Raw genomic sequence first — 21,884 nt, 5'->3', positions numbered from 1 at the left:
TTCATCTCCTGATAAGCTTTATCGATCCAATTTCCGATGCGTCCTATCTCGAAAATCCCATCAAGATTTATCCTAGATGGTCCTGGCATTGCTCCTTGCAAAGGGAGAAACTCATTTAGGTCGGCCCATGATATTACTGGACTCGGTTCCATTAACTCTTTCTCAATTCGATCAATATTGTGTTCCGTTTGTCTCATATTTCGCTCCATTTCTTTTTCTAATTCCCTTTGCTTCCTCGCATCCCACCTAACCCTTTCTTCGTCTTGTCTTTTGTCTTCCCTTCTTTTGTTTGCTCTATGCACTTCCTCTTCCCTTTGTCTTTGCATTCTTTTATCCCATAATTTCTGAGCTTCTTCCTCTTCTCTCTTCTTTTCTAGCCTATCTCGTTCTTTGATTGCTCTCTGCTTGCTGTCATACTTCCTTTGCTCCTCAGCTCTTTCCTCCTTTCTTAGCTGCTCCTACTGATGCATATGCTCTCGTCTTTGTCTACTCTTCCATTTGTACTCATTTTCTTTCAATCGTTTCTCAAGTTCCCTGTCTTTTCTATTTTGTTCGTCTTGATCTTCCCATCGTCTTACTTCCTCAATACTTTTCCCATCAAGCTTGAGTATTATCTGTACACCCATCCATTTGTTCTGTACGAGCATAACCTCGTCAGCTTTATCCTTTTCTCCTTTCCATCTCTTATATCTCCTGCTCTATATCTACAGTCACATTTGGTCATTCCGTTTTCTCCTCTTTGTCTTGTAAGACCTTAAAGGTCTCCACTTTTCCTTTAGTCTTTTCTGAACTATCACCACTGCTGTAAGCAGGCTGTTCATGTATCGGACTGCTAAATCCTGTCGCCGCCTTTAATTCCCTTAATTCATCCAATCCTTCATCTTTTGTAATATCGCCATTTACTTCAGGCGAGGTAAGGGGAGCAGAAGGCTCAGCACCTTCCTCCCTACACTGAGTAAGCATCCAGTCCTCAGGAGGTGGATTTTCCTGTTCCTCCTGGTATATTTTCCAGAGCTCTAAACTAGCTAGCCTTTTCTCCAATTTCTTCCCTATGTATGCAGCGTGCAAGTATCTGGTCATGTGTTGCAAAACCACTTTTGACAGCGATCCCCCAATCATCCATGGCATGAAAAATGTTTCTGATGTACCCTTGACCCATTCCGCACTATACTGTTTGAGCTTTGGTGCATGTTTTGGCAGTGCCTTGCACAAGTGAATCAGTGGAGTGACATCCCCCATTTTGACAGGTCTCAATTGACTGTTGATACTTACCGTTGATTTACACAAAATACGTTTCAGAAAAATAACACATATGAGCGTGCACCACCCTCGCAGCTCAAAGCTTCTACTTCTCAATTTACTCCAATCTACATGTTCAGTCAGCGTCAACAATGACTAAATAGTAGATATTAACTTTTCATATCTGTTCAACATAGCCTATCTTTGTCGTTCTTCAACACATCACTTTTTCAATACACAAAATACACAAACAGACAGACTAGTCGACTTTAACATATTTCTCCTGAGTCCTCTTCGCTTCTGTCTCTTGCCCCTAAAATACTCCGACCGGAGTTTGAATCATTTCCTCTCATAGATCTATCTATGTGCCGCCTAAGTACCCAACTGGGTTATGAAATGACTCCTTCTGCTCCTATCGAGTAGACTTGTTTCCTGCTTCTTTCTGCCGTGCTGTGTTGGCAGTGAAACAAACGAATGCTCACAGACCGATTGACAGTCATCTAGAGCCTGCCTCTGTCATGCTGGGATTGGTCTGTCAGCTTGCCCTCTCATTGGATTGTATTTAAACTTGCTAACACACGAGCATCGCGCGCGCCTCTCGGGCAAGTACCGAGATAAGTACCGCTTTGCCGCGGTGAACGCTGCTTCAGCTCCTATCGAGGTGACCTGCTTCCTGCTTCTTTCTGCCATGCTGTGTTGGCGATGAAACAAACAAACGCTCATTGGTGAAGTGACTGTGTATGGTGATTATGGTGATTATGCCCATCCTGAGCACACCTGTGAACTTTTGCAAGAGTCTCTGAAAGAACTTTGCATTAACTTTTGCAAGAATCATTTGCTGATACCGTTCTGTTACCGTTCTGTTTCTTTTTCCTAGCCTGATTGACAGTCATCTAGAGCCAGCCTCTGTCACGCTGGGATTGGTCTGTTAGCTTGCCCTCTCATTGGATTGTATTCAAACTTGCTAACACACGCACATCGCGTGCATGCATCACGGGCAAGTACCGAGATAAGTACCGCTTTGCCGCTTAGCCACGTAGCCACGGGGTTGCGGTTGAGTTTTGTTTTAATTTACAATTGTTTTGTCTCCCTTTATTCTTTGTTAGGTGAGACGGTTTGTATAATATACATTGGCCTTTTTTCTTTTGTGCTCCACTGTGGTTATTGGCTAACTTTTCAAGGAGTACTTGGCTGCGCCGTGTACTATGCTTTGCATTGCTTTGTATTTTTTTCGTTATTCCTCGCTTTTACTGCTCCTTTTCCTGATGACTGCTTACACTTCATACAAACTAAAAACAAGTATGCCTCCTATTCTACCGCTGTCGCTTGTCCTCCAATCCAAACCTATGTCACAAGGTACCCTAGACTCTGCCTTGTAACCTCAAACTTTTTTTTTCTGCTACATCTATTACTCCACGATCTGGTAGCATGCAAACAAGATTTCCATTCAATCTCCAAAATAGCAGAACAGCCATGCCTTTGCCAGTGTCTCCAGTTTCCATCTCATCAAGTGAGGTACACACACCTTCCCCCTTGACTATTGGAAAAGTGAATGCATCTTACTGTATGCCATTAAGGCGTGTTAATACTCAGCCAATTTTGGATATGACCATGAGGGAATCTACCAAAAATGTTCAAGGGGTCCACAATTCGAGGTTGTCTATTTCTCCAATTGCTTTTCCTCAACTATTATCAGACTCCATTGCGCTTTCAATCCATGCCAGTATACGTGAGTCTGATCATTCCACTATGGGGGTTGTATGTATATCTAGTGCCATCTCTGCATTTTGTGACGCATCTCATGCGAATGAATTACCAATGCTCAAATCATTTGCATTACCAACCCCCGTCCCAACCAACCCTATCCCGTTGACAATACTGCACAAGCTCTATTATTGATACAACCAGCTCTCACAGCAATCAATACAGCTGTGTACAGTCTGTGCAAACTCTTTGAATCCTTAGACTCCAAAGTAATGTGTCAAACTGCACAATTTGAGGATCTAATGAAATGGCTGTCACTGCAACAGATGTCTAAAGCCTCTCAAAGTAAGGAATGCTCCGATGAGTCCGTTATTATGATCTCCAAACACTCAGATGTAGGTAATGAAAACATTTCTAATGCTCAATTGCCAACACAAACATCCCTGGTGGTGACTCCAGTTGCTTTGGCTCCATGCCCTCTTCCGCCAATCTTGGGCATTATAGGTCCTGTGCCCTCCCATGCGGAGAAAATGACTTCGCCTTTACCAAATGCAATCTTGAGTGATGAAGTGCTCTCTCGACACGTGGAGATGCCAAATGTGCAACCCGTTTGTACTGATGGGCAAAGTCATCTACAACAACTGAAATCTAAAAATCCGAAGTTCAATAATAACAAAAAAAATCAACGATTCCGATTAAGAAAACAAAAAACATGATTGGAACTAAAAACCCAAAAAGTACTCTCAATACCTTTTTTACTTGGTATATCATCAACCTTGCCTGAAGCTCGCCAAATCTTTTGCTTCTGCCCCTATTGTACCTGAGCAAGCTAAAGCAGCCAAAGTAATTAACCAGGCTTCTTCTGTAATACCTGACACCAGTGTAAAATCAAAGTCAGCAGTTATTCTTTCTCCACTATCACAGCTGATTCAGGCACTTCGTGATGTCCAGAAAAATCACTCTGACAAATCTAACAGAGTCTCCAATCCTTCTGCATGCGGCAAGTCAATTTTGTCCACTGATTGCCAGATGTCAGTGGGAGCTGGTTCTCTGGACCCACTTGTGCCATCACAATTGGTTATGGTTCCTCCAACTCAGTCCAAATCAGTATCCTTCGCACTTCCACCGCAACAGCCATGCTCACTGGATACTGCTGTGCCCCAGACAATGACTTATGAACTGAAAAAAAGTGTGGATGAATATCTATCCAATAATCTTGCTATGGCATTCTCGCAAGTAGTTGGCCAGTCGTTTTGTTCGAATAATGTGCCTCGAGGTGAATGTGACTTGGCTGGCTTTTCTAAATCAGCTAACTCAAGTGAACCAAGAGATTTACAGAAACAAAGGAATGAATGGTCATCCAAAACAGCTAGCACTCCGGCCTTGGCAAAATGCACATCCCGTAGATCTGAAATATGATTGCCCTCTCGACATTTACATCCTCAACGTGCCAAGTTTCACACACTGATCCTAAAATGTAGAGCGGGCACTCATCCGGTCTACGACCTCAATTGGCAAAGTGTACTAAACATATTTGGTGAAATTGATGATCTGTGTAATATCTTTACACTAGACATAGATCAGATTGAATTCTTAACTGACTCACCGCTTTCTGTAGTCAGACTCTGGATTCCCTCAGGAGTGGTTTGGCACTTGATTTGGCGTAGTAAAATGCTTCTGTTTGACATGGGATTTTTGCTAGCAGAGGATCCTGAAAATGCCTTACCGAAATCTAAAACAACTACTAGTAGACCTAAAATCTATCAAGGAACTTGGTGTGAATCTAGAGAAAATTGGGCACTGAGAGGTCACATCAATAAAAATTACAATTACTGTCTTTACAATGTACTTGCCACAGTGAGTGTTGTTAACTGGAATTCCAGGGGTCATAGCCATTTATCCAGTTCATTCAGAGAGATGTGCGAACCTTATCACATCATAGCGTTACAGGAAACATGGCTAATCAAACCTCCATTGTGGGACAACTACGAATTGTCACTTATTTCTGCAATTCCCACTGGAGGTAGACCATCATCTGGCCTTCTTATTGTGGTAAACATTAAAGCAGATTTCTCAATTGTTCCATGGTCTTCTGTGGGAAAACATATACAGCTAGTCAAAATTAGTCATGGCAAAAAAGTTTTTTCTGTGATCAACATATATCAAAATATTGTTAGCATGTCTGATGAAATCTTTTTTGCTGCTCTTCATGATATGTTTCATCTCATTTCATTAGACAACACGATGACATATACTATCCTACCGGGAGACCTACATTTAGATTGTTGGAAAGACAGCTCTCAAAATCAAGCAGTGTCCAGGTGGAAATCACTCATGCATGAGCGAAAATTTCATATGGTTAATGGCTCAGTGCAGGGTGATATCCCAGCCCATCATACTTGGCACCGCAGTTTATTTACTAGCATAATCGACTATATGTATGTTGATTTCAAATTATTTCAAAGGATCGACTCTCTTACCATCAAAGACCACCCAAAGAGTGATCACAGCCTATTGACCCTCCAGTTAAAATTTGAACCGATGCCAAAACGAAGTGAGGTCTACTATCATGCGAATCTAGGAGTCAATAGTTCACGCACCTGTCTGAAATGTAATCTTAAATCATTGACCCAGTTTGAGCATTTGGTTGATGACAACTCGAAAGTGTCAAATAGAAATCAGTATACCGACTTGTTGTACGCCTTTGCTCAAACAGTTACAATTCCTCAAGGTAATATCATCAGACATCCACATGCCTTTGACTCCAACATCACGAAAAAAAGAGCTGCATTTAGGGAAACCAAAAGGCAAATTCTAACGTGTCATCTTGCAAGTGGCAAGACTTAAAATCTGCCAAATACAAGTATAAGAATTGGCTGCATGGTCGGAAGTCTCTATATTCCAACAAGATAGCGAAGCCATGGGTCACGCAATGCTTAACAAAAATTCCTCTGGCATGTGGTTTCTGCTCAATAATCACACTTGCCATCAACAAGCTGATGCCCAACTAAATGGAGTGTCTGAGCAAGTGTGGATTAATCACTTTTCCACCTTATTTGCTGACCCCCAGTATGCTAGTTGCTCCTACGATCCAGTCTCTACATCGACCTGGCAGGTGGAAGCATCTTATGAAACAATTCACACCATCATACAGAAAATCAGTTCTTCGCGAGCAGAAGGGCACGATGGGTTATCTAACCAAATGTTTAAAACATACCCACAGATTTGGGCTTATATACTGTTTACAATTTTCACAGATATATTACATACACGTATTATACAGCTGTCATGGAAATCTTCCATAAACATTCCCATATTTAAAAAAGGCGATCGTACTGTCCCAGCTAACTATTGCCCAATAGCGCTCTTAGACGCTCCGGGTAAGATCTTGACAAGGCTGGTACTTCGTGAATTCAACAGCTGGACAGGGTGCTGAAACCATCGCGATTCAAACCAGACAGGATTTTTGGCGGGAATGGGAACAAACACCTGTGATAAGTGTTTAACCTTTTTTGATGGTAATACATTGCGCTTTCCACCGAAAAGGGTCGGCATCTTGCCACCATATTTGATACGATGCCCTTCACCTAAATATCGTAATGGCATAATACGACTTTGTTTCATAAGCATTGATCAAAACTTATGTCATTTCTGTAAAGTTGATACTATTCCCGAAACTCTTGTTTACCTGATCACTGAGTGTCCAATGCTTAGGTCTAAAAGAGAAATTGTTTTCACAAGACACTGTGAATACTTGGGGAACATATCTCAAACTGAATGCTGGGTGGTAATGCTGGGGTGTAATACAAATTGCAGCTGTTAACTTTTTGCACAGTCTAAATTTGGAAGATGAGAAAAAGGACTAGACTGACGTCTGTCAATAATCTTTTTGATTATCTAATTGACTTTATTTAGTCTGCAGAAGACATGCAAATGAGCTTGAATTTTCTTTTTTTATTTTCCCTTCTTTCTCTTTTTCATTCTTTTTGTAATAATGTTAATTTTGTCATATTGTGATGATAAGAAATGAACATGTAATGTAATCAATTTTAATGAGATAAGTTTTATGAATGTTTTGTACTATGATATGTTGAATGCATTTTGAAAGATTTATTTAATTCAGCCAAATCAAATAAAAAAAATAACATTAAAAAAATGACTCCTTCTAAAGCTCCTTGAGCTAGGAGACTCTGGACTTCTGTAGACCCTCTGTCATATATCTCTGACGCTCTCCATCATATATTAATCAACCCCCTGTTACTTAATACTTTTACCACAATCCCCATTCCCCTATTGTGCCAGTCTTCTCAATCTACTCACCATTTGCCTTTCAACTCCTATCCCTCAGGATTGTCTCCTCCTCCAATCAGCCACCGTCTCCTTCGGTACGGTCAGCACCTGTGGAAGCCAGGAGGGATTTTGTGAAAGAGGGACACGTCCCACCTGTATTGTCTTTTCTTGCAAGAGTTCTATATCGGCCACTCTCCTCAGGAAGTCTCGCGATCCTCCAGCGAAATGGTGGAGGACGCCTGAAGTTCAAAAAATTCTAAAAGCCTACTGGTTGATGGGTCTGTAACCATCCTCTTTCTGCTCCCAAGTGAACCTGGAGGTCCTTTAAGATGAGGTAACAGTATCTGAGGTAGATGGGCATGCAAATCTTACGCATACACCAATAATCAGACTGACTCAGGAAGTTTGGCAAAAACATGACTGTTTTAATTTCACTTATTAAAACAGGGAGCACAATGGGTATCAACAGACGCCACACAGCATTCTCTCTCAAGAGTCTTTCTCAAAGCATTACATGAAAAAACACAACTTTATGCACAAAAGTTGTCATAAGTGACGTCATACTACGTGGCAAAATAAGAAAACCTATGAGGGGATGTCATAGGCTTAAAGGGAACATCTAAGTAAACTTTCTGAAGGGGTGGGGATCATGATTGTATCAATAAGGTTAGGTGGACAACTAAGCCCACCCCAAGTGCAAGTCATCTTCCGTGTCAGACTAATACACAATATTCTATTGTCTTCTCAAGCTATAGGGCTCCTTGCTAAGTGGCCCTTCCGCAATGCATTTTAGCAAATTTGGACCCCGAGAATGGAAAGGGCTAAAAGTGTGGCACAGCAGAATAATACAGCTGACGGCGAAGGAAGTTTCGAGAAGGCTTGCCTGGCCCAGTGGCAAGAGTTGGGTCACCAAGAGGCTGGTTATCTACTTGAGAAGATATAATGAATGTGAGAAGCGAGTGTAACTAAAAAACACTAGAAGTGCCAAGGTTTCTTCATTTAATAGTATTACATGCAATGAAGGAGCTCAAAACGTGGTCTCTAGGAACATGGTCAGATGAAAACAGACTTTGGGCCAAGCTACACCGAGACCACCGAGACCAGAAGATAAGGCCATGCCTTCACTTCCTTTTATTTTCAGGCACAGTGAGCCTTTGCAAGGCCGAGTTCAAAAGACTAATTGACTGGCAGACAGCAGGAGTGATGATGCATATTGGGCTAATTGGGTGGGGAGATATGACCACGCCAACCCCCTGGACATGGGGTTCCAGCGTGCCTGCTGCTAGCAAGTGGAATATTCCAGAAGGGTACAATCGTGCCAACCAATTACAGAGGGCCATGTAACAAAGAGCCCTATAGTTTGGGAGCCAATGAAACGTTGTGTATTTGATGACAATGAAGATGGCTTGCACTAGGGGTGGGCATAGTTGTCCATCTAACTATAGAGACCCAATAATAATCCTATACCCCATAGAAAGTATACCTAGATGTTTCCACGTAGACCACCGCAATCCCAGATGCGGTTTCTTAGTTTGCCAATTAGTACGACGTCAATGATGATGTGTTTTTGCTATAAAAGTGTATTATTTCATGTGAAACGTTGAGATATATGCTTTAAGACGTCCGTTGATGTCCGTTGTACTCCGTGATTTAGACGATTGACAATAAAACAGCTATGTTTTGCCAACTTCCTGAGTCGGTCTTATTATTGGTGTAAGAGTAAATTCTGCATCCCCATCCATCTAATAAAGCGTTACCTCATTAAATGGGCCTATGGGTTCACATGGTAGCAGAGATAAGATGTTCAGAACCATCGACCAGTACGATTCCAGTATTTCGGACGATCAGACACCCTCTGCCATCTAGCCAGAACATTGTGAGGTTTCCTGTGGAGGGTGGCTGATATAGAATTCTTCCAAAGAAAATCGATACAGGTGGGACGGGCCCCTCTTTCACAAAATCCCTCCTGGTTTCCACAGGCGCCTTGCGGACGGAAGGTGAAAGTGGCTGATTGGAGGAGGGGAGACGATACTGAAGGCTTTGAGTTGAAGAGAGGATGGTAAGGAGACTAAGGGGAATGACAAAATAAGGGGATGGGATTGTAGTAACGTATAGAAGAAACTCGGTGTTGTTTCAAATATAACAAAGAGCATTTAAAGTATAACGAAGAGCATTTAAAGTAAAACGAGCGTTTTAAGATCCAGTTTTCCTACCTAAAAGCAGCTGTAGAAGGAGTCATTTCAAACCCTAATCGGGGTATAAATAGATGGCATATGAACAGGTTAATGACAGGGAATGACTCAAATTCCAATCAGTGTATTTTAGGGTCTAGGTAAAAAGGAGTACCATGGTGTATATGTAAAAAAAGAGTGGGCTAGTCTGTCTGTCTGTGTGTTGTGTATTGAAAAGAAAAGGTGTAGAAAAGCGACAAGAATAAGCTGTGTAAAGTTGAAGAAAGATAAAAAGTTATTGCCTATTTTATGCAATTTTCAGCGCCGACCGAAAAGTAGGTTGAGATAATTGAGGCTTTGAGCAATGAAGGTTGGAGCGCACCCCTATTTGTTGTTCTGACGAAACGTATCTGTGTAAACAACAGTAAGTATTGACACTCAATTGAGACTTGTCACAATGGGAGATATTAATCCATTGATGCACCTGTGTAAAAAACTCCCAAAACGCATGCATAAGCTCAAACAGTATAGTGCAGAAGGGGTAAAGGGCACAGCAGATAAAATGTTCTTGCCACAAGGGGGATTGCTGTGTATGTGGTCATGTGTGATTGCAACACATGACCACATATTTGAACACTGCGTACACAGGGAAGAAATTGGAGAAAGGTTTAGCTGTTTTAGAGCTCTGGAAAATGTACCAGGGGAAGGGGGAGGACCCGCCGCCTGAGCAATGGATACTTAGCCAAGGTTTCAAGCCTTCTGCTCCCCATACCTCACCAGAAGTAAATGACAATTATACAGAAAACATAGGATCGTCTCCATTAAAGGAACTAAAAGCGGCGACAGGGTATAGTAATCTGATATATGAACCGCCTGCTTGTAGCAGTGAAGATAGTCCAGAAGAAATTAAAAGAAAGGAGGAGATCCTTAAGATCTTACAGAACAAGGAGGAGAAAAGCAAACTATCAAATGTAACCACAGACCTAGAATGAGAGATTAAGAGATGGAAAGGAAAAAAGGATCAAGCTCAGAGGAATAGAACCACTGCACTCTTGCACCAGGAAACCTGAGTCTCCTTAAATGCAGTTGTCCAAGAATGATCTCTCCTGCAATACTTTATTTTCTGTTTTTTGAAGAGATATTTTTTCTAGTTCTGGTCCGGAGAATTCTCTGATATTCTTAAAAAGTCACAAGGTCCTCTAAAACACCTTCTTCTCTTTGTAGTATTATTCTGAAAGGAACTGTCAATTCTTCAACTGGAGAACTACTTCCTAACTCTATTATGTTAACTGTTTTTTTCCGCTTGCAGTTTCTGAAGTTTGGAAATTATCTTCTGTACTGCAGGAGTGTAGTCAAACAAACCTCCCAATTACACATTCTTTTTATTTTCCTATTTAAATGTTTATTCACCTGAGAAAACAAGCAGACTAAAATAATATTATATACCATTAAGCATAGCTGACTAAATTGAATCTTAATTAAAAAATAATTCTCTTGAAGGAAGTACCGTGCTACAAAATCCCCCAAGAAAACTGCACTAAGAAATTAAATAACTCCCAGGAATTTCTAAACTGACAGATCTGATAAGACCTCCACTCAAATAAGCTTCCAACTCTGGAATATGCCGTAGAACGAAACGGGTAGTAAATGCCCTACTGAATGCACTCGGCAAGTGAACTATGAACACACAACGTTTGCAGAAAGACACTGCTCTTCCTATGCACGCGTGCAACATAGCTAGGTTTTAACTGACTAAAAAAGCTTCAGACCTGAAATATAGAACTACTAACAATAGAAAAAATAAAAAATGAAAATATCTTACCTTATCACCACCACAAACCAGAATTGAAAAAGACGATTGCGTCTGAAATCCAAACCCAGAAGCGAAACAAAAACAAACGGGAAGGACGCAAAGCCCTGAAAAGAAAGTTACGTGACCCCAGTTAAACAACTTCCTGAATTAAATATAAACAAACTGTCTACTCAGCGCGCATGTTCCAAATCCTAGCTCCTCACAAAAAGAAGAGAGTCATACGAACCACAGATAAAATAAAACCTAACTTCTAAAGTGACTAATAGTTATGTTTAGATTTTAAAAGGAGCTATTCAGTTCTAATTATGTTCTCTTATTTAAAAAATAAATGCACTTATCTGAAAAGAAGATTGTTCAGTCCAAATCTTCCAGCTTTTCTTCTGCTGCTTGGTTGCTTCATTTTAAAACAAAACTAGAATGTAAATCTTACTGATTGTATTTTCCAGAGAAAAGACCTAACACACAAAAAAACAAATACAGGACCAGTCTCTTGAGCAAATCTTGATGAAAGGCAGTTTAGAATGTTCTTCCCTCCCCTTTGTTATAATCACAGCCAATCAGGACCTCTGACTGCCTCCACCATTTGGCTTGGGAACTCCACCTCACTCTGAATGGAGTAAGTTAAGGACTAACCAAAATGAAACTAGAACTGGAACCAAACAAATATATGCTTTTAAAAACAAACACATGTCATAAAAATAATTTAAAAGGGTTTATTGATCAATGCCATTGTTTATTGATCATCAACCAATATTTATTGATCATTTCCACCCTGAGACCTGACAGCGAGAAAGCTGAAGAGAGTTAGAAGAAGAAACAGAGTAAAAAAGGAGACAAAGGGAGATTGATATTAATCACATTCAGAAATAGTCAATGGAACCAAGTCCTGTGATATCCTCTCCTAGGGTTCCTCTCGTGACAGGGAGCTACATCAGGACCATCTAGGGTAGCTCTAGAAGAGAATGTTGACACAGGGACCATCGGAGATAGGATCAATAAAGCCTATCAAGTCTCAAGAGATGGTAGCAAATCAGGAAGCTGAGGGAAGGTTGATCAGTCCCTCGTCTTCCACGAAGCGAAGAAAGAGACCTGTTCAGTCTTGAACATAGAGACTTGTCTTTAGACAGGCTCACTTTAGATAAGGATGAAGGGGATGATGGCCACACTATCTGGCGCTAGATATGTCAGATGAAGAGAGAGAAACCTTCTGTGGGAAGAGGGAGGAGGTGCATGTGGTCCCGAGTGATGTCTGCAGACAGGCAAGGAAGTGAGATGGTCTGATCTAGAGCAGCCTAAAGATAGGATGCCAGATCCCATGGTATATTCAGAGCATCCTAAAGGACAATCGCATAGTGAAAAGGGATAGTCACCATCATATGTGAGCAGGCTGAGGTCATTGCCAGAAAGAAGGTGATCGGGAACCATTGCCCCCACTAAAGATAGGCATACGATGTGAGCCTGGATTTGGGTTCACTCGGTACCCCTTATTGGAGAAAGGAGGGGCCAGACCACAGAATATTCCATGGCCGCAAATGGATAAGGATCATTTTAGGTGTAAACTTCCCAGTTTAATGGCAGGTGCGGGGAAATGGATTTATGAGCTAGAGAAAATGACAGGTGGAAACACTCTAGCAATAGGGGACATTAAGGGTATCCTAGCAGCCATTCTTGGGGAAAGGACTAATGACATTTGGACAAGAGCAGGCTTTCAGGTTTCAAGGCACAGAAAAAAGTGCACAATGGAGCGCCATTTAACTATTGTAGTGCAGATGCCTGGAGAGCGATTAGGGTGCCGTATCCTGACACATCAGACATGGGTGCAATTATGGCATGTAAGATGAAAGATGACGAATATCTGCATGCTTACATTCAAAGTATTCAGGTACTTTAATGGTCTACTCTTGAAACATGGGAACTGTGGTGAAAACAGTGGCAGTATTTTACCACATTTTATGTTAGGGATTGCCAGAACAAGTACAGAGACAGCTCAGGAAATGAGTGGGAATGGAAGCGAAGCCATGGCCAGAAATAGAGTTGACCATAGTGCATCACTGTTGGCTGTAACAAGAGAAAAACAGGAAGAAGTAAGAGGCAAGAAAATTTGAGGAAGCCAAGTTGCTTCAGAAGAAATTGTCAAAGTATACCATAGAGGGAGTGGTATTGACAAACAGAGAAGAATTTGGAATACAGCAAGCAGTGGGTACATCGCAGGCGAATAATGAACCCCAAATGAAGGAGGGAATGGGTTTGTACCATGAGGCAGAGGAATGGGCTACAGAGGAAGGGGTGGTTCTCAGAACAGCCAAGGTGGCATGCAGGGTTAGCACATTAGAAAAGGAGGGGCTACCTCTGAGCCGATGCAACAAGCAGCATTATTGGACAGGCTTATTAAGGCACTACAACTCCCAGTAGCCATTGCAATAGTGAGTGAGGAACGAGTCTGGAAACTACTCACGTTTCCAGTCGTCAAAATCAAACTCTAGGTATTGCATATTACCTAGAGTTTGAATTATTGTATATCAGCACTTTCTAAAGTCCAATTCATAATATTCATGTGACTAAAGAACTGAGTCTGCACTCCTGCTATAATATCTATACAGAGTGTCTGGGGTGAGCCACAGTCCAAATGTGCACTTGCCTAATTTAATCAGCAACATTATCATCCTTCTTCCTCATCATCGATCGGGTCTGCACATGCTGAATGTCTTCTTCTTGTCTTGCTTCTGAATCGATAGCTGGGGTGCATCGGTCTCACCAGCGTATGGCTGTATGCTGCTTAAATGGATCCAAGTGTGTCTCCCTTCGACTTTCACTGCTGAGGGAGTAATGTTTTCCACTAAAGAGGGACTACTAAAGCGTGGCTTGTGCCACTTCCTGGTGAAATTCCTTATTCTGGCTGGATCTCCAATAACAAGTCTATGAACAGGTAGTAAGCTCTGGTTTTTCAATGGTCGGCATCTGTGTCCTGAGACCGACCCCTCCCTGACGTTTGAGTTGATCTGAAATGACAGAGATACAAGCGGTCATACATGTCAAATAAGCACATAACTGGGGGCGCTGTTGCGCTCGATGAAGATGGCCGCCTTCTGAACAGCTCCGTTCCGCGAGGCGCTCCTTTTCTTATAATCATCCTGTTTGCTTTGGCGTTTCACCACCTAAGCCACGGAGGGGAAGGCTGGTGTGTCGGGGACCCTGCTGTTTTCATCCTGTCCTCCGGATTTCACTTACCGCCGAGCTTTTGGCCCCTGCGGGTTGAGCGGGAGCGGGTGCTTCCTCCGATCCTCTGCGGGGCTCCAGGGAGTCTCATCCGAGTCCCGCGGCTCGCGGCCTCCCGTTGGGGGAGGGGCGTTCTTCCCGCCCTGCGCACCAGCCTACTACGGCCCTTCGGGAGAGCGGCTGACGGGCGCTGGACCTTCATCGGAGCCGAGAGCGGTTGCTCCGCCGCCCCGTCCTGGGCGGTGTGCCGATTCAGACCGGCTCCGGGCGGCGAGTGGGTCCCTGGTCTCCGCGGATTGCACCAGACTGGCAGGCGGCCTCCGTCGGAGTGGAACCGCTCCTGAGGTACGCATTATCCCCGCTGGACTCCCTCTCATGCGCGTGTGCGCAGCGCCTAGCCTGGGGCAGAATCCACATTTTGACTGCATCCTGTTGCCCTCCCCGGCTGCCCCGTTCCCCGGGCCCATTAACCTGCACCATAAACTGGCCGGGGGACGGCGGGAGGTGCCTGCTCCTACCTACAGTTGGTTTCTTCACGGTGCCAGGGTGCACCCCGACCCCCTGAATCTCCTGTACGGACCCACCTTGATTCGGGTCGACTAGAGGGCTGGCCGCCTGGCGGTCTTCCCGCAGCTCGGCGGCTGCCGGGGGCTACTCCTGGTTCTCTTGCTGGTCCCCCTGGCCCTAGCCTCCTCAGGGTCCCGGAGGTACACTTGTGGATCACTGGCCATTACACACAGCGGCTGGCCTGGACGACACTCCTGCCCTTGACCTGCGACAACACCGCATCTCCTGTCACATTTCTGGTGCTCCTTCCCGGCGTCCCTCACCCTTCCCTACCGCTCCGGACCTGGTTTCAACTCTTGCCGACATCATGTCAACGAGGACGGGAAAGAAGCAATCCTCTATCAACATGTTTGCTAAGCCTTCGGGGGGAACTGGTGCTGAGACGCTCTCACAGGAACCATCCACAGCACATGAACCGGAACCATCAGAATCTCAGAAAATGATGGAATTCATCCGTGAAGGGTTCACCACAATACACAGTAAACTAGACGACATGAATGGTACGATATCCTCCATCAAGGCACACATGGAGAGGACGGATGGTCGGGTGACTGAGATCGAATCACGTATGAGTACCGCTGAAGATGGTCTGGGCTCACTCCGGGCGGAGGTCTCCACGTTATCCACACGCTTGAAAGAGGTGGAGAAAAAGAATGAGGACCTCGAGTCTCGCTCAAGGCGCAACAACCTCCGTATAATCGGGGTTCCGGAGGATGGCATACAAGAACCCATGGAAGACTACGTGGAGAACATGCTCCTCCGACTCCTCGATTCCCCAAAACTCTCCACTCAATTTGCAATCGAGAGAGCCCACCGTGCACTTACAGCGAAGCCCAGACCTGGCGCTCCTCCTCGCCCTATAATAGCCAGGGTCTTAAATTTTCGTGACCGGGATACCCTTCTCAGGGCGGCGAGAATCAAGGGAGACCTCTTGTTGGGCTCAGCCAGAATCCACTTATACCCGGACTTTTCGATGGCGGTCCAGCGCGAGCGCAAATCCTTCCTGGCGGTGAAGAGACGATTACGCGACCTCCAGGTCAAGTATGCTATGTTATACCCCGCCAAACTCCGGATTGAACATGCGAACCGAGTATATTTCTTCACGCTACCGGAGGAAGCCTCTAAGTTCATGGATGAACACTTACCCGGTTAAACCATACTTGCATTAATCCCTGCGTTTGCTTGGGTCTTGGTTCGTTGGCCCACATACTGCACTTTTGGTAAAGCGCGTAATGCTCTTGTTGTGGAATCGGCACCACATAGCCCTAACCCAGGACTCGGTTGGTCCCACAACGTGCCGTCAATCCTGGTTGCATTACTGCAGGGGCCCTGGGCCGGGGAGATACCACCTACCTCGTCCTGTGGACACCGTACTGAAAATATGCTTGTCTTTGTTTTTTCTCTATGAGATGCAGCTGTTGGTGTGGGTTGTGAATCTCCAAAGTAACCCCTTGTTTCCAATATCGGGTCTAAACACACACACCATCCCATACAAGCTGTTCGGATGACTCCTACATACAATCTTGTTAAATTGGTTCATTATTTATGATCATGCCTGCCTCCCCTCCCCCGCGGGGACATCCCCACATGTCTCACGCCTTTATTCCCAGGCATTATGTTAATCCTCAAATTGCCTCAAGGTGCGGAGCTCCGCCGTCAGGCCGACTCACAGGCCCCCCAGGCGTTGATGCCATTGTGTTGTATTTGGTTTGTTACCTATGGGGTTTTCATCTCTCCGATTGGGGGAGGGATGTGGGAGGGGGTGGGTGGTAGGGGAGTTAACGTTAAAAAAGGCTTGGTAATTACGGTGAAGGTAGAGTTCAGAGCACCAGGGGATCTATGTCACCACGGCCCTGACAGCAATGGGGTCCACTTATGGGGGGCACTGTTCCATCCACCTGTGTTTTTCCATGTCTACTTCGAGGGTGTCGGGTGAGGAAACCCTTACATTCCTGAGTTGGAACGTGCGGGGGCTGGGGAACTTCAAGAAAATGAGGCTACTACAGCTTCAGGCCGAACGACATGGGACTAAGATCCTGTTTCTTCAGGAGACACATGCTGTAACTGAGCACTGTGAGAAGTTCGCCAAAGGATGGGGACCACAGAGGTACTATACCTCCTATTCCACACAAAGCCGGGGGGTGATGACCCTAATTCATAAGAGTATCAGATATAACCCCATAGCCACGACAATAGACCCCCTGGGCCGATTCGTTCTGCTTCATGGCATATTACAGAATAGGGAAGTGATCCTACTAAATATCTACGGCCCCAATATCGATGATCCCGAATTTTTCACACATCTCGCGTCCCTTCTGGATGGTTTCCCGTTGGTGCCCATTCTCTGGGGGGGCGACTTTAACACAATATTGGATGTGGATCTCGATAGATCTGGTTCTCGCCCTCGTCACCTTACCAAGGCCGCATATGCTACACTGTCTTCGCTTCCCCGCCTGGCCCTGTTTGATGCATGGAGGCTTCTTCACCCCGATTCCCGCACCTTCTCCTTCTATTCCTCGGTGCATGATTCCTTTTCCCGCATTGATAGATGGCTAGTCTCTGATACATTCATAAAAAGCATCTCAAACATGTCGATTCTCCCCAGGACTCTCTCCGACCACTCACCAGTAACTATTACCCTATCCTGGGGCTCGGATCAGGTCCGTACCAGGAACTGGAGGATGAAGCCACTCTCACTCCTCGACCCGGTCTTCAGTTCGGAATTGGAATCGGCAATTGAGGAGTTCTTTGAGATCAACTCCGGTTCCGTCTCATCACAAGCCACCCTCTGGGAAACTTTTAAAGCCTACATCAGAGGCATCGCCCTCTCTAAAGAAAATGGCATCCTTAGAACTATCCGTAGGGAGATCGCCGAGAGCGAGGCCACACTGTCCGAGCTGGAGGCCCAATATTCACTGAAACAAACTTCTGAGACCCTTGCCTCGATCGGCACGGAGCTAGACACCTTCCGCGCTCTTGCGGATCGCGAACAGAGATTTCTCGATAACCCTGGGCTGGCAAGGAGATATGGTGAGGGTGAACGCCCGTCTCGTCTCCTGGCTAGGCTTCTCCGCCGCGAGTTTGGTTCCCCACCCATTCCTGGCATTGAGAGACCTGATGGATCCCTAGCCACTTCCCCCGGCGATATTAATTCCGAATTCCTCTCCTTTTATCAATCCCTGTATGCTAACTCAGATACAGCCACCATAGCTGAAATAGACGCCTTTCTGGACGGGCTTCCCCTCTCGGTTCTCTCCCCCGATACCATCGAGGCCCTTGAGAGCCCATTTACTTCCTTGGAACTCTCGGAGGCCATAGACTCCCTCTCATCAGGCAAATCCCCGGGATCTGACGGAATACCGGTTGAGTTCTATAAACGGTTTAAGACCTTGCTACTCCCTCAATTGGTCGCGCTCTGGGAGGAATCGTTGATGGCGGGTCAGCTCCCACCCACGCTCCGCGAAGCCACTATCACAGTCCTGTTAAAACCGGGCAAACCCCCCACTCAATGCGGTTCTTACCGTCCACTATCGTTAATCAATTGCGACGTCAAGATTTATGCTAAATTAATGGCTTTACGCCTGGCCCCCTTCATGCCACATATCATTCATCCTGACCAGGCGGGGTTTATTCCGGGACGCTCTACCTCCTTAAGTCTGAGGCGCCTTTTCAATATTATAAGTAGGGTGAGCCCGGACGTCCACGCCGTGGCCGCCACACTCGATATGCAAAAAGCCTTTGATTCCGTTTCATGGAGTTATCTCTGGCGTGTACTTGATAAATGCAAATTCGGTTCCACGTTCCTGTCCTGTGTCAAGCTTCTATACTCAAATCCAGTGGCCAGAGTCCGCACCGAGGACCGCTGCTCTTCTCCCTTCCAAATAGCTAGGGGTACTAGACAGGGTTGTCCCTTTTCTCCATTAATTTTTGCAGTGGCGATGGAACCGTTCGCGGACATGCTCCGCCAATTCCACTCCCATAGAGGTCTACGCACCGCCGGGGTCTCGGATATAGTTTCCCTATATGCTGACGACGCTTTACTTTTTATTCGGTCTCCTGAGTTCAACCTTGCCCCAATTTTGGAGGATGTTGTCCTCTTCGGTAGTATTTCTGGCCTGACGGTTAACTGCGCTAAATCAACTCTTTTCCCGCTCACCCCCAGCACACTCCCCCCTCCCGATATTTTTGGATTCACGTGGGCCCAATCTGAGGTTACATACTTGGGTGTAGTGGTGTCGCGACACATTGATCGGGTTCTCGAGAAGAACTATCTAGTATACCTCACAAATCTCACGCAAAAAGTTCGGGGTTGGAACAACCTCCCTATTTCACTGGCAGGGAGGGTGGGAATACTGAAGATGGTGGTACTCCCTCAGCTATTGTATAGATTCGCCAATATCCCACAATGGCCGGGAGTCGAGTTCTTTCAGTCATTAACACGGATCCTCAACACCTTCCTCTGGCACTCCGGGGCGGTCCGCCTTAAGTACAAGACGCTGGCCTCTCCGATGGAGTTGGGTGGTTTCGGTGCACCTGACTTTCTCAAGTACTGGCTAGCAGCCCAGCTTCAACACATTGCACATTGGTTCAACGTATCCGACCCCCCCCCATGTCAGGCTAGAAAGATTGTCGGTTGGTGACCGCGATATTAGATCCCTGGTGATCGCACCTATCCCAATGGAATCGGGCTCATTGGACCCGGTGCGGTGCACATCTCTGGCTTTATCCAAAACTTGGCAATTATTGGGCACCACCCATCCCTTTCATGGTAACTTCCCGATCTGGAACTTTCTCCCGGGAATCCCACAGGTTCCCCCCTCGGTTGTTCGCACATGGGCTGGGGCAGGATTTGAATTGCTCCGAGACATATTTGTAGATGGTAATTTCATAGAATGGCCTGACCTCCCTTCGCCCCTCAGACAGCGTCCTTCGGTATGGCTTCAATATTCATCCCTCCGTAGAGTCCTCAAACATAAGTACCAGTGCTTCCCAGCACTACCGCCTGATGAGCTGGCGATCACTGAATTGACCTCTCCTTACCCAATGAGGGGAAAAACTTCCAGACTATACACCTTGGTACAATCCAGATCGCCCCCTTCATTCTCTAAACTAAAGCATGCTTGGGAGTCTGACCTTGGGGTGGAAGTCACCGAAGACCGATGGTCCCATATGTGCTCACGTATCCAGAGGGTCTCATTTAACTCCCGATTTAAACTAATTCAATTTAAGCTACTCCACAGGTACCATTATACCCCAGCCAGACTACACCGTATGTCGAATAATTCCTCCCCTAGATGTCCTAGATGTGGCTTTGATGGAGCTGGCTACTTTTACATGATATGGTCATGCCCCCGCCTCACCCAATTTTGGGACGCTGTTTGCTCCACTGTCTCGTCGATACTCGACCACCCTATCCCCCCTAGCCCAATGAAATGCTTGTTCCATGACTTTCCCGACCTCCACCAAGATTCTAGGAGACTGGCTGGCCTCTGTATGCTTCTGGCTGTTCGGGCGATACTACTCTGCTGGCTTCGACCTACCATTCCGACACATGCAAAGTGGCTTAGAGCGGTCACTTGGGCTTCCGATACGGAGGAATCTTGGGCGGTACATCAGCCCGCCTGCTCTAGGCCCAGAGACATCTGGTTGAAGTTCCGATTATTTATGTCTCCCCCCGACACTGACTCAGGTCCTACATCCCCAGTGCCTTCCTCTTGTTGACCCCCAGCCCTCCCCTGAATGGCCCCTTACCGGGTCTTGCACTGTCCTGCTACTCCCCATTGCTGGCGAGTCGAGCCCCTCGACCTGTTCTATGAGACTGTGTTGTATTAAGTTGTTTGATTTTACATGCTCTTGTTGCTCACCTGTATCTGTTCTACCAAGCTGAATAAAAATAAAAGTTTAAAAAAAAAATAAGCACATAACTAATTTCCTAACATTTCTGTAGTCTTCTGGGCATCACTTCTGCTCCTCGATGGAGGAGCCAAAGGCATTCTCATTCGCCTCCCTGTCACTAGCTTGTGGGGTGTCCGACTAGATGGTGGTCATACCCAGGCTGATTCCTTAATGCATACAATGCAAGGGGCGGGCAACATAGACATCCCTTTCTTCAGTGTCAACTTGAGTTTCGCAATTCTCTCTTTAAGGAGACTGTTGAGTCTCTCACATATCCCATTTGCTTGCTGGTGATAAGCAGAAGTAAACTTGTGTTTTATACTTAACAATAGGCTAATCTGTTCAAAAACCTCATTAACAAAATGGGGTCCATTGTCAGATCTCAGCACCTCACACACTCCCCATCTGGGAAAGACTTCTCAGATTAAAAACTTTACTGTGCAAGTGGCATCAGGGTGCGTACAAGGACCTGCTTTGATTGACCTGGAAAAGGGACAAACCATTTGTAGTGTATGACCAGCGGTAAACATGTGACATACAATACAATTTACTACATAAAATGCAATGTCTTCTAACCGGTTCGGTACAAACCGGTCCTCTGCAATTGTCCGCAAGGCTCTCCCTAGTTACGTGCGCTTGGTAGTGCAGCTGTTCAAGCACTACCTTTAGCAATTCTACTGGCATCACAGGCTTCCCAGTGCTGTCTGCCACCACAATGCTTCAGAGGGGGGTAATGAACACCCCCTTAGTTTCCATAGCTCTTGCTCTTCCTACGGTGCACTGCTCTGAACTTTCATGAGCTGTGTTCTTGAAAAATTATTAAACCCTTCATTTGCTAACAGGATTGTGACTACTTTCTCCTTTACATCTGGAGTATCAAAACGTTAAATATCTAGCGGATATGCAACCCTTTTGGCTTCGTTCCTGCGAGAGATCAGTTCGCTTATTATGTGCTGCCCATTCAACTATTGCAATGGCTACTGGGCCTA

This window comes from Ambystoma mexicanum, chromosome 5q, assembly GCF_040938575.1.
Source record: "Ambystoma mexicanum isolate Mex_15411 chromosome 5q, UKY_AmexF1_1, whole genome shotgun sequence".
In the NCBI taxonomy this organism is placed as follows: domain Eukaryota; kingdom Metazoa; phylum Chordata; class Amphibia; order Caudata; family Ambystomatidae; genus Ambystoma; species Ambystoma mexicanum.
This window is presented reverse-complemented; position numbering follows the sequence as displayed.